At 43.4% G+C, this 15864-nt stretch overlaps 3 non-coding genes across 3 annotated transcripts; all 3 read left to right on the top strand.

Annotated features, from left to right (window-relative positions):
• The first annotated feature begins 554 nt into the window (after positions 1-554).
• On the top strand, positions 555-627 carry trnar-acg (transfer RNA arginine (anticodon ACG)). Its single transcript has one exon. It is a non-coding gene; the product is annotated as a tRNA-Arg (tRNA).
• A 7043-nt stretch (positions 628-7670) lies between these two features.
• On the top strand, positions 7671-7743 carry trnar-ccu (transfer RNA arginine (anticodon CCU)). Its single transcript has one exon. It is a non-coding gene; the product is annotated as a tRNA-Arg (tRNA).
• A 3355-nt stretch (positions 7744-11098) lies between these two features.
• On the top strand, positions 11099-11172 carry trnal-aag (transfer RNA leucine (anticodon AAG)). The gene has a single exon. It is a non-coding gene; the product is annotated as a tRNA-Leu (tRNA).
• Positions 11173-15864: the final 4692 nt, after the last annotated feature.

Genomic DNA, 15864 nt, shown 5'->3' with positions numbered 1-15864 from the left:
TCCGAGTTAAGATCTCGGCAGAACCTGAGGCGCAGTTCCTTCTTAAAACGTAATCTGGTGAGCATTTCTAGAATCGTACTTGTATAGATGCAGCCTTTAATGTGTTGCTAGGTTAAAATTGATGATTTCTTGAACTTCAGTAGGCAACTGCCCTCTTGATTTCGGATTTAATTTCTTTATTACAGGGGCGCTTTTATGAAGACAGAGTCATGTTCAGGTACTTTGCTTGATGGAGGAAGCTCATTTCGGACTCTGTGATCTGCTCACCTGGAAAGGTCTGCTGTACTACTATAAGAGAGAAGTAGAGTCTGGAAGAAGGGACAATTTTATGATGCTTTGGAAGATAATGTTTTTTTTTTTCTTTGAAATCGAAATGAATCAGAATATCAGTGCAAAAGACAAACTCTTGGTTTGGTTTAAAGAGATATGGTTTTAAAACAGACAAAATGTAGAAAACAGGTGTTTCTCACTTTTGGAAAAGAATGGACCGGGGGTAATATTTTACTAGTTGCAGTGCTGATCTCACTGGGTTACAGTCCTGCAGTATCACACCAGGGCCAGTGGCGCAATGGATAACGCGTCTGACTACGGATCAGGAGATTGCAGGTTCGACTCCTGCCTGGCTCGGGTTGTTTTTAAAAGCATCGGGCTACTCCCTAAGCAGTCTGTGCTACTTACTGCATTGTAATCGTACCCAGTAAGAGATTTCCTTCATGTAAATGAACTGCACCTGACAGCATTAGAAAAACACCTGGGCTCAGTACGGTGCTGAGAGCTCAGCGTTGCTGTTGTTCTAATTAGCACGCACTGCATCGGCTATGAGCCCGAACTTTTCAAATATTCCGATCAGTTAGTCAACACGTAGTCCACATGAACGGTAGAAATATTCTCGTCTGTCTCTTGTTTGTATAGAACTGAATGTCCCTGACAATGTACTGTTAGTTTTAATTGAAGAACGGCATTTGTGTTCAAATATACCAGACAAGTTACCGGGGTAAAGTTAGCTTGAAGTTCGAAAACGATTTTGGCACGCCTGTAGCGCTTTCACGAAATCTCTTAGAGTTACAAAAACACTTGCTTTGTGTATAAAATACATTGTGGATGCTTTCTCAGCCTTTACTTTTTCGTTTTTATGACATTTTTTTGACCAAGCACGAATATGCTTTTGTCCATATCTCCGCAATGGAAGCACAGAACGCCTTCAAACCAAAAGCATTTTAAAGACCACGACTTGTGGATATTTCCACAGCCTTTACATCAATCTATCGGTGAGCTAATTATCTTTTTTTAAACCTCCGGTTTTTCATCGATGCGTAATTACGCACGAACTGGAACCCGGGGGACCGCTGTGTGCACACGTTCACAAAGCGAGAAATACTGTTCAATACGGCTTCATGCGAAAAACCCGTATACTGTATGACCATAGGAAGCAGAACAGCGCGGTCTCCCATTACCCAGACTGTAAGCACGGGAATAAAGCTTTGTTTGATTTCTGAAACCCTTCCTTTACGTCCTGTTTTCATTCAGGTAAGGGTCAACTATATTCACAATACTACTGACAGCAGGAAGATTAAAATATTCTTTACTCAGCAGCTTATTAAAAACAGCTCCCATGATGTTCAAACCGATTTTTTACACAGAACACTGACACAGCTTTGTGTTCTGAATCTCTTTTTCTCTTGCTTTTATTTAATGTGGCACAATGCACTGGTTCACAAACCAATAGCATTTAAACCACAGCACCCACAATGCTGCAGGTAAGTGTTTTGCACACTAAGCAGGTCATCTGACTATTCCCAGCTTTGTTTTGGGTTATGGAACCTTTATTTTTTTATGATTTTCTGAAGATAACACTACAGGTGGGATGGGTGGGTTGTCTTCATGGCTCAATAGCATTTCAAATACAGCACCCACACTGCTGAAACCAAGTGTTTTACACACCAGACAGGCCCCCGAACCTCATACAACCTTGCTGTGGCTGTGGCCCCTTTCTTTAATTTTTTTATGATTTTCTGAAGATAACACTACAGGTAATACACTGGGACAGGTGGGTCGTCTTCATGGCTCAATAGCATTTCAAATACAGCACCCACTCTGCTGAAACCAAGTGTTTTACACACCAGACAGGCCCCCAAACCTCATACAACCTTACTGTGGCTGTGGCCCCTTTCTTTATTTTGTAATGATTTTCTGAAGATAACACTACAGGTAATACACTGGGACGGGTGGGTCGTCTTCATGGCTCAATTGCATTTCAAATACAGCACCCACTCTGCTGAAACCAAGTGTTTTACACACCAGACAGGCCCCCAAACCTCATACAACCTTACTGTGGCTGTGGCCCCTTTCTTTATTTTGTAATGATTTTCTGAAGATAACACTACAGGTAATACACTGGGACGGGTGGGTCGTCTTCATGGCTCAATAGCATTTCAAATACAACAGCCACACTGCTGAAACCAGGTGTTTTACACACCAGACAGCCCCCAGAACCTTATACAACCTTGCTGTGGTTGTGGCCCCTTTCTTTATTTTTTTATGAGTTTTTCAATATGGCACCATTAGACAGGCGGTACATGGGGATAGTACATCGTGCTCTTCACGAGTCAATAGCTCTTCAAGCACAACAGCCACAGTGCTGCAACCAGGTGTTTTACACACCAGACAGCTCCCCTAACCTTATACAACCTCGCTTTGAGTTGTTTAACATTTCTTTCAAATCACTTGGGTTCATCAATCATTTGATCATTTTTCAGCGTGGAATAAACCTATTACTTGTTCCTTGGAGATTACCATCTGCTGATAAGATATGATCGCTATATTGACCATATACAATTTCTTGCATAAGGAATTCATATTTTGCATACACCGATCCCCCCGGAGTCCCAAGTGATTCTGGTTTTGGAAAGCTAAAGGACAATGAGCTTCACGATACCAGGGGGACAGTGGGTGGTCAAGTCTCCCCTAAACAATGGATCTTGTCAGATTATGATGTCAGTGCATTTAATAAATGTTGTTGAACTCTCTTTAGCCCAAATACAGAGGAGCCCAGACCCAGAATGTTACTGACAGAGAGTGATCTCATTATGTGTGTTTGGATTTTAACAACTATTTTTATTGTTTGCTAGAACCAAAACAATCTATGTTAGACATTTTCATCTTCAGCCAAAAATACAAACCTGTGTACGTAGTGTGGTGCAGGTTCTTGTCCCATCCTGCTCTTGGTCCAGGTTGGAGGGTTGCACCGATTCTGAATCTTGTTAGCTGGTATGGATGGGTTTGGGGGTGTTGATACCAGAGTGGTCCAGGAGGGGGATTCAGGTGTCTCGGGGGCATTCTTGTTTTTCTATGAGTTCAGGTTGATTCTGTTGGTTCTGTCATGAATCTCCCTCACGCAGGCAAGCGCTCCCGCATTCCCTCGAGCTCTCCCCATACCAAACGTGCACATGTCAATCAGTCCTCTACTTAAACCCTCATCTGTTCCCCGGTCATTGCTCACGATTGAGATTCTGTCCCGGAGCTTACCTACTAACTACGCTTTTGCCTTACTATGACTTCTCCCCTGGACCTCGACCCCGCTTTTCCGACAACTGCTTTAGCCACTCGATTTTGTACCTTCGCCTGTTTTACGCTTTCTCGGATCCTGACCCCAGCCTGTCTCTTCATTTACGCCTCTGCCTACCGACGCAACTTCTACGCCTTCCCGGACTCGGGCCCCTGCCTGTTTACTCCGACTACGCCTGCGTCTTGGGCCAACCCTACCAAGGGCACCGCATTGGATCCCTATCCTCAGCAGTCAGCCCCTGCGTGACAGGTTCTGAGTGTCTTGGTTACATCCGTTTGTGTGTATAGATGAAAAAGCTATTGAAGAGCACCCCCACACCCCCCACCCGTCTTGGTGGAAGTTGCCATGTTCAAAAAATCCTAAAAAGATAATTAAAGTTGCACACAACAAAGCATGACTGTGAAAGGTCAGGAGGCCTGCCTAGTGAGCACAACACTTGATTACAGTCAAAAAAAACATTAAAAAATAAAGAAATGTTCCACAACTCAAAGCGAGGTTGTATAAGGTTAGGGGAAATGTCTGGTGTAAAACACCTGGTTGCAGCACTGTGGCTGTTGTGCTTGAAGAGCTATTGACTCATGAATAGCACCCCCCAATCCCCATGTACCGCCTGTCTAATGGTGCCATATTGAAAAACTAAAATTCTTATTAAAAAAATAAATAAAGGGGCCACAACCACAGAAAGGTTGTATAAGGTTAGGGGACCTGTGTGGTGTGTAAAACACTTGGTTTCAGCAGTGTGGTTGTTGTATTTGAAATGCTATTGAGCCATGAAGACTACCCACCTATCGCACTGTGTTACCTGTAGTGTTATCTTCAGAAAATCATAAAAAAATAAAGAAAGGGGCCACAGCCACAGCAAGGTTGTACGAGGTTCTGGGGCCTGTCTGGTGTGTAAAACACTTGGTTTCAGCAGTGTGGGTGCTGTATTTGAAATGCTATTGAGCCATGAAGACGACCCACCTGTCCCAGTTTATTACCCGTAGTGTTATCTTCAAAAAATCATAAAAAATTAAAGAAAGGGGCCACAGCCACAGCAAGGTTATATAAAGTTAGGGGGCCTGTCTGGTGTGTAAAACACTTGGTTTCAACAGTGTGGGTGCTGTATTTGAAATGCTATTGAGCCATGAAGATGACCCACCTATCCCAGTGTATTACCTGTAGTGTTATCTTCAGAAAATCCTAAAAAATATAAAGAAAGGTTCCACAACCCAAAACAAAGCTGGGAAAAGTCAGAGGACCTGCTTAGTGTGCAAAACACTTGCTGCATTGTGGGTGCTGTGGTTTAAATGCTATTGGTTTGTGAACAGAATACCCCTATCCCAGTGCATTGTGCCATATTAAATAAAAGCATGACAAAAAGAGATTCAGAATGCAAAGCTGTGTCAGTGTTCTGTGTAAAAAATCGGTTTGAACATCATGGGAGCTGTTTTTAATAAGCTGCTGAGAAAAGAATATTTTAATCTTCCTGCTGTCAGTAGTATTGTGAATATAGTTGACCCTTACCTGAATGAAAACAGGGCGTAAAGGAAGGGTTTCAGAAATCAAACAAAGCTTTATTCCCGTGCTTACAGTCTGGGTAATGGGAGACCGCGCTGTTCTGCTTCCTATGGTCATATACGGGTTTTTCGCATGAAGCCGTATTGAACAGTATTTCTCGCGTTGTGAACGTGTGCACACAGCGGTCCCCCGGGTTCCAGTTCGTGCGTAATTACGCATCGATGAAAAACCGGAGGTTTAAAAAAAGATAATTAGCTCACTGATAGTTTGATGTAAAGGCTGTGGAAATATCCACAAGTCGTGGTCTTTAAAATGCATTTGGTTTGACGGCGTTCTGTGCTTCCATTGCGAAGATATGGACAAAAGAATATTCGTGCATGGTCAAAAAAATGTCATAAAATCGAAAAAGTAAAGGCTGAGAAACCATCCACAATGTATTTTATACACAAAACAAGCATTCTCGCAACTCTAAGAGGTTTCGTGAAAGCGCTACAGGCGTGCCAAAATCGTTTTCGAACTTCGAGCTAACTTTACCCCGGTAGACAAGTTTACCTAACTGCTCATGCGCCACTCAGTTGTAATTAGTCAAGAAATAAAGTCGAAAAACAGCTGCGGGTTTGATTCTGAACGTATGAGATTTCAGCGCATTTTACTTCCATTGACAAATGATAGAGATTCGAAGAGAGATCCTTCAGACCAGCAAGCAAACCCACGGCTATTTCGGTTTTCTATCTAGGCAACGTTGGTGTCTGCAATAGCATACATGAAAGCGTGATGCAATTTCTGTGGCTACATTTGTTGCACGTCATGCACAGTAAGAGTGTTTCTAACACCAAATAAAAAGTCAACAATTAGCGATGACGCCTTCTCCTCAGTTAACCCACTGAAACCCTTGCTGTTAACAGTTCTTTACTGCGTGGTTTACGAGCACCTACATATCGTGTCGGTTCTTTCAGCTTTATTCATTAGGTTTTCAAAGGCATAAGTAGAGCACCAGAGGTGCGAACGCAAAATGTGTGGTTACCTGAAGAATTGCTTTCAATGGCAGCGGGTCCAAGCGATTTAGCGTTTTTATAGTGCCGGGAAAGGAGAAACGGCACTTTGCCTTTGCCGCGCAGGCACAAGGCGACGTGCGGCAGACGCCGGAGTCGGCAAGTTCCGAACTTGCGCGGGGAGTCCCCAACGCACTTAACCACTCGGCCACGACAAAAGCGAGTTTGCTGCCGCCGCATTCCTCCTATAATCTAACACGGAGTGCGAGGTGGCTGCGGAAACCTTTTTAAAGTCGCTCTCCGTTAAAAAAAAATACCTTTCACAAGATTCGTGCCGGCAGACAGACACGCCTCAGAGGGTTTAAGGCTGGCTTCACGTTCAAATGATAAAGTCCCCCAGTCCGGATGTCAAAATGCAACTTTGGCAGACAGAAAAAACATCAACAAACCACAAAAGGTTTTTACAAGCTGCACCACACTGCACTTTCAAAAGCATTTACATTCGTGTTAGACGCGGGAATTGCCTTTGATTTGCGCGCTTACGAACGCCATGGAAAACGAAACAAAACTAAAGCCCTCAGCTCCTGCACTTGATTATAATGCCGTTACGTGTCGAAGCAGGAATTTATGTCATCCTACCACTGCAACACGGGGAATAGAGAGAAATGAGTACACGCTACGAATTGTCTCTTATCAGTCCCTACAGTTGTAAGGCGCCTGGAAGCGTGCACCCCCATCATTAATCTTTGCGCATCTGTGCAAGGTAAACTCTGGAGCAGTCTTTGAAACGGCTCAAAGGAAACACGTGATTGATTCCATGTGCATCTGGGGTTCATTTCTTATTTACATTTAATTCAAGGGAAAGGCTTGGGTCAGTTTCAGACGGCCTCCAACAGCGAGATTCAAGCGCCCCACCTTCAGCCCAATCTGCGCAGCCAGAACGCCAACGGTTCCTATGCTCTCCGGGGTGCGGTTGTGACCCCGTAACCTAAAATGTTGGTGGCAGACAAATGGAGACTAAAAGGTGACGTCCTAGGACATGACTACATTGTGGGGATGGTGACCATTGCTTGGAAAAGAGTGCGAGGCCCCTTTAGAAAAACATTTTGTTAACAGACATTCTGCCTCAGCCTAAACACCTATAGCTTGCAAAGCGCATGCTATTAGACAGGCACCTCTGCAAGACCTTAAGAGTCTCTTAAACTAGTGATAGTAAGGTGTTCCCAATTGGCGATGTTCGGCTTTCAAATCATCTCTCCGTGGAAGCGCCGAGATGCAGCTGTTTAAGGCTTAGAAGCAGCTGACTGTTTTACTGCCTAACTGATCACTGTCAGTCAGGGAGCTCAGAGGTGAAAAGCCTGTCTGAGAGACAATTCGCCGTCGATCAGTTCAATATGTTCCGTACCAGCTCGGCGCACCTGAGATCATCTTGGTAGCCGTGTAGCTCAGATGAGTGAGAGCGTGTGTGTGTACCACCGTGATTGGATGCCGGTCCTTCTCAGGTCACAGTAAACCTTCTGCTGCCTAACTTTCCTAATTTTGTGGATCCCTTTGAAAAAGCAAAGGAAAAAAAAAACTGGCTCTTCATCAGCGTGATCGACCCAACCCAGTGTGCCCCAGTGGCCTAATGGATAAGGCACTGGCCTCCTAAGCCAGGGATTGTGGGTTTGAGTCCCATCTGGGGTGCTCCTGTCCCATTTTGAGCGTACAAATGTCCTTGTGATTTGCAAAGCTGCAACCCCACCTTACTCAGTGAGCGTCTCTGCTTTTCTCTCACATACAGTTGGGAGAAAAACTTTTGTAAACAGCCCTTTGGAATGATGTGGATTTCTGCATGAATGGCTCCTAACATGTGATCTTATCTTTATCTAAGTCATAATAATTAATAAAGAGAGTCTGATTTAACAAACAACACACGCCCAACATTTGACATTGCTGTTTCTTTATTGACCAAATGGTTTAAACAATCAAGGTCATTGATGGAAAAAGTACGTGAACCCTTATATTAAGGAGCTAGTGGAACCTCCTTTATGACAAAAACCTCAACCCCCACTTTCTGTAGCGGCTTGTCAGACCTGAGCAGCGGTTAGGAGGTATTTTGGCCTATGTATATTTTTGGGATGTCTTGCGCTGAATGGCCTGCTTCAGATCACGCCACAGCACTTCAATGGGATTGGGGTCAGGACTCTTACTTGGCCATCCCAACATACGGAATTTCTTCTGTTTCAGCCACTCTGTTGTTGATGTACTCCTTTGTTTTTGTCATGTTGTAAGACCCAGCGTCTTTTGAGTTTTAGATCACAGGCAGACACCCTGACATTCTGCTGTAGAATTTCCTGATACATCTTGGAATTCATCGGTCCCTCGATGCCTCCGCCATGCTTCCCAGGTGGGATGAGGTTTTGGAGTTGGTATGCGGTGTTTTGTTATCTCCAAACATAACGCTGTGCACATTTACCAACAAGTTCAACTTTTGTCACGTCTGTCCACAGAACATTGTTCCAGGAGTTGCTGTGGAACATCCATGTGGTCTTTAGCAAACTTGAGAGGGGCTGTGGTGGTTTTTTTTGGGGGGAGAGCAGTGGTTTCCTCCGTGGTGACCTCGCATGATCACCACTCCTGTTCAGATTTCTTCTTATGGTGGACTCATGAACACAGACGTAAGACAAAGTAAACCACCTGTTTCCTAGATCCCATCCCCAGTCAGCTAGTCAAAGATTCCCTCGAAGGACTGGCAGGACCTATAATTAGTATGATGAATGCATCGCTTGCGTCAGGCGTCGTACATGATCAATTTAAGGTAGTGGTTCTTAGACCGCTCCTTAAGAAGTCAAATTTGGATCCACAAGTTCTTAACAACTACAGGCCTGTCTCAAAGGTCCCATTTCAATCTAAAAGTCTTGAAAGAATAGTTGTTGCCCAACATCAAATGGATTCAAATAATATACTTGAGAAATTTCAGTCTGGTTTCTGAAACTGCATTAACAAGAGTCGTAAATTATATTCTCTTAGCTACTGATGCGGGGAATACAACAGTGCTAGGTTGCAACAGTGCTAGGAATGCAAACTTTAGGTTGCGCTTCTTCATGCTGCATCATTGGCATGAGTGGAGCTTTTTAAACGTCTGTACTTACTGCGCCCCATAAGAAATCGTTTGTCCCTGTTCAAAAGAGATTGTGCGATGTCCTGCAGCGTTCGCAAAGCAAACCTTTGACAGTTTGAATAGAGGAATTTATTCTGCTTCCTGTGCGTGCAGTAGTTACAAACTTGAACGTCTTTACACGATCTCCTGCAGTTTTCAGTGGGCAGGCTTGGTCAGATGGCTTGGAAAAACGCACTGTTTCGGCTCGGGAAACATCATGAGCAGTGTCCTGCATGTTTTCTGTGTATAGCTGTCTTTTAACGCATACAGAATTCATTCGAAATCATTGATTTCTCCAATTAACAAGGGTCCCTTAAATGATGAGTCAAAGTAACATCTAATCGGATTAGTTTCCTTAGAGCTGGTTCAGAGTTTGCTCAAGAGTTTACCTTTCACAGATGCGCAAAGAAGAATGTTGGGGGTGCACGCTTCAAGGCACCTTACAGCTGTAGGGAGTGATTCGAGACGATTCGTGGCGTGTGCTCGTTCCCATATACCATACGCCCCGGCGTGCAGTGCTAGGATGACGTACAATACCACTTGGGCACGTAACAGCGTTATATGCAAGTGCGGGACGTGAGGGTTTTCGTTTGTTCGTTTTGTTTTGCTCTGCTTTGCTTTGTTTTGCTTTCCATCGCGTGGGTAAGAGCGTAAATAAAAAGGCGATTCCTGCGTCTACCACTAATGTAAGAGCTATTTCAAGTGCGGCGTGGTGCGGCTTTTCAAATGCTTGTGGACATTTCTCTGTTGTTGATTCTTTTTTTGTGTGTAACAAAGTGGCATTTTCATGTCCGGACGGGGAGACTTTATCATTCCGACATGAAGCCACCCTTAAGTCCTCTGAGGCATGTCTGTCTGCAAGGCTTGTATTTTGGAAATGTTTTTTTGAAACGGAGAACGACTTTGAAATAGGCTTCCGCCGGCGCCTTGCGATCCAGGTAAGATTGTAGCAAGAACGCAGCGGTGGTGGGGCTTGCTGTAGTCGTGGCCGAGTGTTTAAGGCGATGGACTAGAAATCCATTGGGGTCTCCCTGCGCAGGTTCGAATCCTGCCGACTACGTTGTCCGCCTCCAGTTGGTGTGTTCCGGCGCAATCAAAGAAGCGCGCCTCTTTGCTGTTCCTGGTGGTTTTAAAACGCCCAATCGCTTGTACCCGCTGCCTTGGAAATAAATTCTTCAGTGTCCGCAAATGGCATTTTGCAGCTGGAAGCATGTCGACGCTTTTTGCACAGAGCACCAAAAAAGCGTCTTTTTTGAAGGCCCAGACACTGAGCGTTGGTGGTTCAGTGGTAGAATTCTTGCCTGCCACGCGGGAGGCTTGGGTTTGATTCCCGGCCAATGCAGTGGCTTTTGCAGCGAGTGGCTCCATCACTTGCATCCCCTTGCAACTCGCAACTGAAAACCCACTGAAACTAAGCAGGTGTGAGCCAGGTCAGTACCCGGATGAGGGTAAGCTACAGGGAAAAACAAAGCTTCCAGCTGGAAGCGGTGTTAATGGTGCCGGCGGGGGGGCGCTCACCCTGAGGTCTGTGCGGGTCCCAATGCCCCAGCATAGTGACGGCGACGCTGTGTTGTAAAAGGGCGCTGTCTTTCGGATGAGATGTAAAACCGAGGTCATAGTGCTCTGTGGTCATTAAAAATGACCACCAAAACCTTTGACAAAAGCTCTTGGTAATTGATGGTCTTCAAAAATGCTTCTCCTTTAGGTACTTTTTAAATCAGCTGAAAAATGCTGTGAAATGGGGGGACACTTCAGGCCAGTGTAGGATTTGGGTTACAAGAACCATGAAACTGCACGAGAAAGCCCGTACACTGAATTACACGGCTTTCTATTCAAAGGAGGGCAAAAGAAATTCCCTGAGTTCGATTTTTTGCAGCACAGAGAGGACCACTGTCGTGAGGCCAGTTAGCTCAGTTGGTTAGAGCGTGGTGCTAAGAATGCCAAGGTCACGGGTTCGATCCCCGTACGGGCCAGGTTCTTTTCTCCTCTCTTACCAAAGCTGTTAGGTTCCTTTCCGTGGTGAGAGGGGTTGTCATGCAACGCTGCCACATAGTGCCGACAGACAAGAGTGTTGCAGGAGAAGAGAAAAGTGTTTGAAGATTTAAGAGTGTCTTAGGTGGAGCCAAAATCAAGTGTCACAAATGTAAGTGGTTGGATTTCCAATGTTTAATATGGTAAAAATAAGCGGAAGTTATCTGCCGGTCATGGCACAGTCTGCCATGCTTTTGTCATATACTGTAAAGTGGTGTCGAACTGGAGCCTCACCATTTGCATATGTGAGGCTCCAGTTATACATCGAGTGTCACATTAAATTACAAAAATGAAGAGAGTTAAAGCAGCTGGAGGGGTTTTCTTACAACTTTTAAGCTGACACAGTTTTGGAAAATGTTTCCTTCACGCTGCACTGTACAACATAGGCAGCCAAGAGTCTCTAAAACAAAACAGAATGGACAGATAGGAGAAAATTCCCACTCGTCCTGAAGTTCCCAAAATCCAGCACTGAGCGTAAACAAAGTGTCTAAGTAGCGTGGGAATGCTAACCCTAACCCTAGCTGGAGTTTGAGCAATCCAGCACTGAGCGTAAAAAGATGAGTCAAAGTAACGTCTAATCGGATTAGTTTCCTTAGAGCTGGTTCAGAGTTTGCTCAAGAGTTTACCAAGAGGACATTGATTCGTCAAATATACGTATATTCACGGCGAAAATACGGCTATACGTATATATACGTCGCCTCGACGTATAATCAACGTCAAATTGCAACCGTAAAATTGACGACATTAATAAACGCATATATAACGTCGAAAACACATCTAACACAGTGCCTGAGGCTTTTTACTGTACGTATCGTGTGTGCCGCAACTAGGAGTATACGGCTCTCTGCACAGTGTACGAAGTAAATTATTTTCGCAGTAATTAATTTACACGTGTATAATAAATATAGTAAATATAATAAATTAATTACTGCGAAAATAATTTTCTTCGTAAATCCTGCAATCCAGATGATTGGGGCATTGGTGCATGGCTACAGTCTGTGTTAGGAACATGGAGAGGGTCTCTGGTTCAATACATATTTGTGGGTCTGGTATTATTCGTTATGATCATATCGTTAATATCCTGTTTGAAAAACATGTGGACTAAAGCTGCTGCTTCTGTGCTAATTGTACGCCCTGAAGGGATCATGAAGGTCAAAAAATGATTTCATGGGAAAGGTTCTCTTATCTAGTGGCAGAACCTGATGGGTAGAACAATATAGTTTTAAGGGGGGTTACCCTTGGGAGTGATTCCCCTAGATGCAAATGATTTTTGTGGTTTGTTTGTTCATAATAAGATGTTTTGCAGGAACGGAACAAAGAGAAATTTTACAACTTCAGCTAGAATTGTTCTGCAAAACGCCACAGCTGAGGCAGGGGAACAATGTGTAGATTTTTCTAAGAGTTATTACCCAGTTGTTGACCAATCTGTTGACCAAAGTTGACCAAAAAAGCCTAAGATTATGCTGGGCTCCAGCCCACAGGGATTTACCTGTGCTGTAAGAACTAATGAGTGAATAAGGAGACTGGATTCTGGTGAAAGACTTCAGGAAAAAGAAATGGTGTTCACTCAGGTGGAGGGGGCTGTACCAGGTGCTGCTGACCACTCCCACTGCTGTGAAGGTCACAGAAATGGTGCCCTGGATTCATGCTTCCCACTGTAAAAAGGTCACAAACGAACTGAGCAAAGCGCAGGAGTGATGTCTCCACAAGGACAGATGGGGATAACCTGCTTGGGACTGATGTGCACAGCCCTTTTCCTTTTTATGTAGAAGCCTGTCACCACCCCAAAAGAGGAAGAATCTAAACATGAAGCCTCTTTGTATACAAACTGGCTGAATGAAACTGATAATGAGGGGGATATGAGTAATTTGTGGTATAAATTTATAAATCATACTGTAAAGTTAAAGAAATTTAATGCATCTTGTTATATATGTGCTTTAATGCCTCATTCTACAGCCTCACCCATGCGACTTTTTATGAAATGTACTCTTTTATTAATATCACGTTAGAAGGCTTAGACGCTATCAAACAAGAATTAAGGGGAGTTAGATTAATGGCACTTCAGAACAGGTTCGTGCTGGACCTTCAAAATGCAGCATCTGGAGGAGTCTATGCTTTAGTAGGAGACTCCTGTTGTACATATATTCCAGCTAATGACGATGATTACGGAAATCTTACGCTCGCTATTCAGCATTTGAAAGAACTAAAAGACAATGTGAATAAACAGAGAGGCATAAAAGATACACCTGCTTTTCTCTCCTGGTTAGAATCACTGTTTGGGCCAGGGGGAATGTTTTTCTTTTAAGTTACTAACACCGATTATAGGGGCTGTGATACTTGTCTTCCTGTTTTTATGTTGCTGTATGACATGTATTATTCCAATGCTTCGAAATATGGAAATATGGTACCTAGGGGGATAAACTGTTCATCCTTCCAGTCTGGAGAATTGGCAGCTGTCTGACGTCAGTAAGTGATCCTTAAAAATTAATAGTTCCATGACAGTGTGCATCACCAGAAAATCAATTTCAATGCATTAAAACTCTTGTTATCCTTCTGATCATTGAAGTGTCATTGCCCCAGCACTGTATACTCTTACTTTTGACGCCTGTCTGAAGTTGGATCCATTTCTAAGAATGGTGACTCACATATCCTCATGCTCAACTTTGGCTCAACCACACAAACTATGAAGATAATCATCTGCTTTTGCTCCAAGATTTATGTTACTAGGCTCTCTCCTGGGGATCCTCGTGTTCAAACATTGCCCTTATTGTGGATGATCCATGACAGAATTCAGGGAATTCAGAATTCTGATACCTCAGCTCAGATTCTGACTGGGCAGACTGTCATTGCCTGGTGTGAATGTGTGCATATCTGTTTTTGTGCATGTTCTGTGGCCTGTTGTACAGTACATCACAAATGAAAGGGAAATGGAAAACTAAAATAAGACTCAAGTGTTTTATCTTTCATTAACAGTGTTTCATTAGTATCTATGCTAGATCCTGTCATCCACTGCTTACCACGACAGGCTCTAGCACGGGATAGCAGCTAATACATTTAACAATCTCACTGCACAATGTTGTATATTCAAGGGCTGATCTTCTGTACTTTTTCTTTCACTTTTCATGTCTTAGAAACTCAGTCCTGCCAGGAATAATCTGAGAACAAAATCAATCTGAGTGAAAATCTAAGCAGAGGAAGATTGTTTTACAGAGTCAACAAGGTCTAATTCAAGGTCATCAGCACTAACAACATTCTCTCTGGAGACAGGCGATAAGAAAATTGAAAGTGTGTATTGTTACACAACAGCAGAGACTATGATTTATGCTATCATGAGAGTGGTGATGGATTTTTTTCATTGCTTAGTTTTGCAGGTTCTGTACATTTGAACATTCAAAGTGACTAAAGTAAAGGAGTTTTCCCTTTTTACCACATAATTCCCAAAAATCAACACTAATAGAAAGCCTAATTCCAGCCAAGATTCAATTACAGTCTCTCAAGCATTCCAGCAGTGGATTTCATGACTTCAGACAGCCATCTTTATCAGTGGAGAACTCAATGCTCTGAGGTTTACTGGCAGAGTCTCACACTGGGTAATATGTTGGTAAATAATGTCCTATGGAATTCTACTATTGATAAATTCTACTATGGAACTGGGATGTGTCCTGAAAAAATCTTCTATGATAGTGGTACAGTCCATCACACCCCACCTACAGCCTTTAAAAGAGAAAAAAAAACTGACAACAACAAAGTAAGTCTGTGGTGTAATCAACTAGGTCTTGCAAACATACTTAACCTCTTCCAGCTACCAACATTACAAATGCTGTTTACACATTAGATGGTTATTTTTTGGCTTCTGATATTATGGTGGAAAAAGAGCCCTGGAATCTTTGTAGAAGGACAAAAGACGGAAAGAACAGGCAGTGTAACCATGGCGAAGAGAAGGGAAATATTGGAGAGAGCTTTTTTCATACACTTTTTATCATTGTTTTTCCAGCCCAACAATGATCAACTAATATGGGCAGGCGTCCTGTGCCAAATCCAATCTACCTTTCTTCCAAGCATACAGGAATGTCAGTGAATTAAATATTGACATATGAAAATACCCAAAAATATGCAATCACACATATGCAGTTTGAGCAAACATAAGACAATACCCAAGTACCACAAACTACCAGGCATCATTAGCAGTTCAGGTGGGGAGCTGTGTCAGCATGCGTAGGCTGCAAAGGAACAAGTAATAGGTCTATTCCATGCTTAAAAGAGAAGAAAGAAAACACAACATTTCAGCCGTGGAGCCCTCACACCTGAAGAAGGCTCCACGGCCGAAACGTTGTGATTTCTTTCTTCTCTTTTCATCTAGTGTCATTAGCCAGTTCCTGTCAAAATAAAATAGAAAAGGATAACATTCTAGAGAGAGTTTGAAATACCAAGGTACAATTTAAACCATATTTCTTCCACTACAACCACAATATTTTGGAGAGATCGCTGACCCTAACTGTTCTGGCATGTCCGTTAGCCTCCGTCCTGCTTCAGCAATGAATGCAACGGGGCACATTCTGAGGGAGATGCGGTCAATCAGGTTACAGGAAAACCACGCTATGCTTTTTTTTGAGATCCTGAAAAGGACAGAGGGG

This window comes from Lepisosteus oculatus, unplaced genomic scaffold (assembly GCF_040954835.1).
Source record: "Lepisosteus oculatus isolate fLepOcu1 unplaced genomic scaffold, fLepOcu1.hap2 HAP2_SCAFFOLD_62, whole genome shotgun sequence".
Classification (NCBI taxonomy): domain Eukaryota; kingdom Metazoa; phylum Chordata; class Actinopteri; order Semionotiformes; family Lepisosteidae; genus Lepisosteus; species Lepisosteus oculatus.
This window is presented reverse-complemented; position numbering and strand designations above follow the sequence as displayed.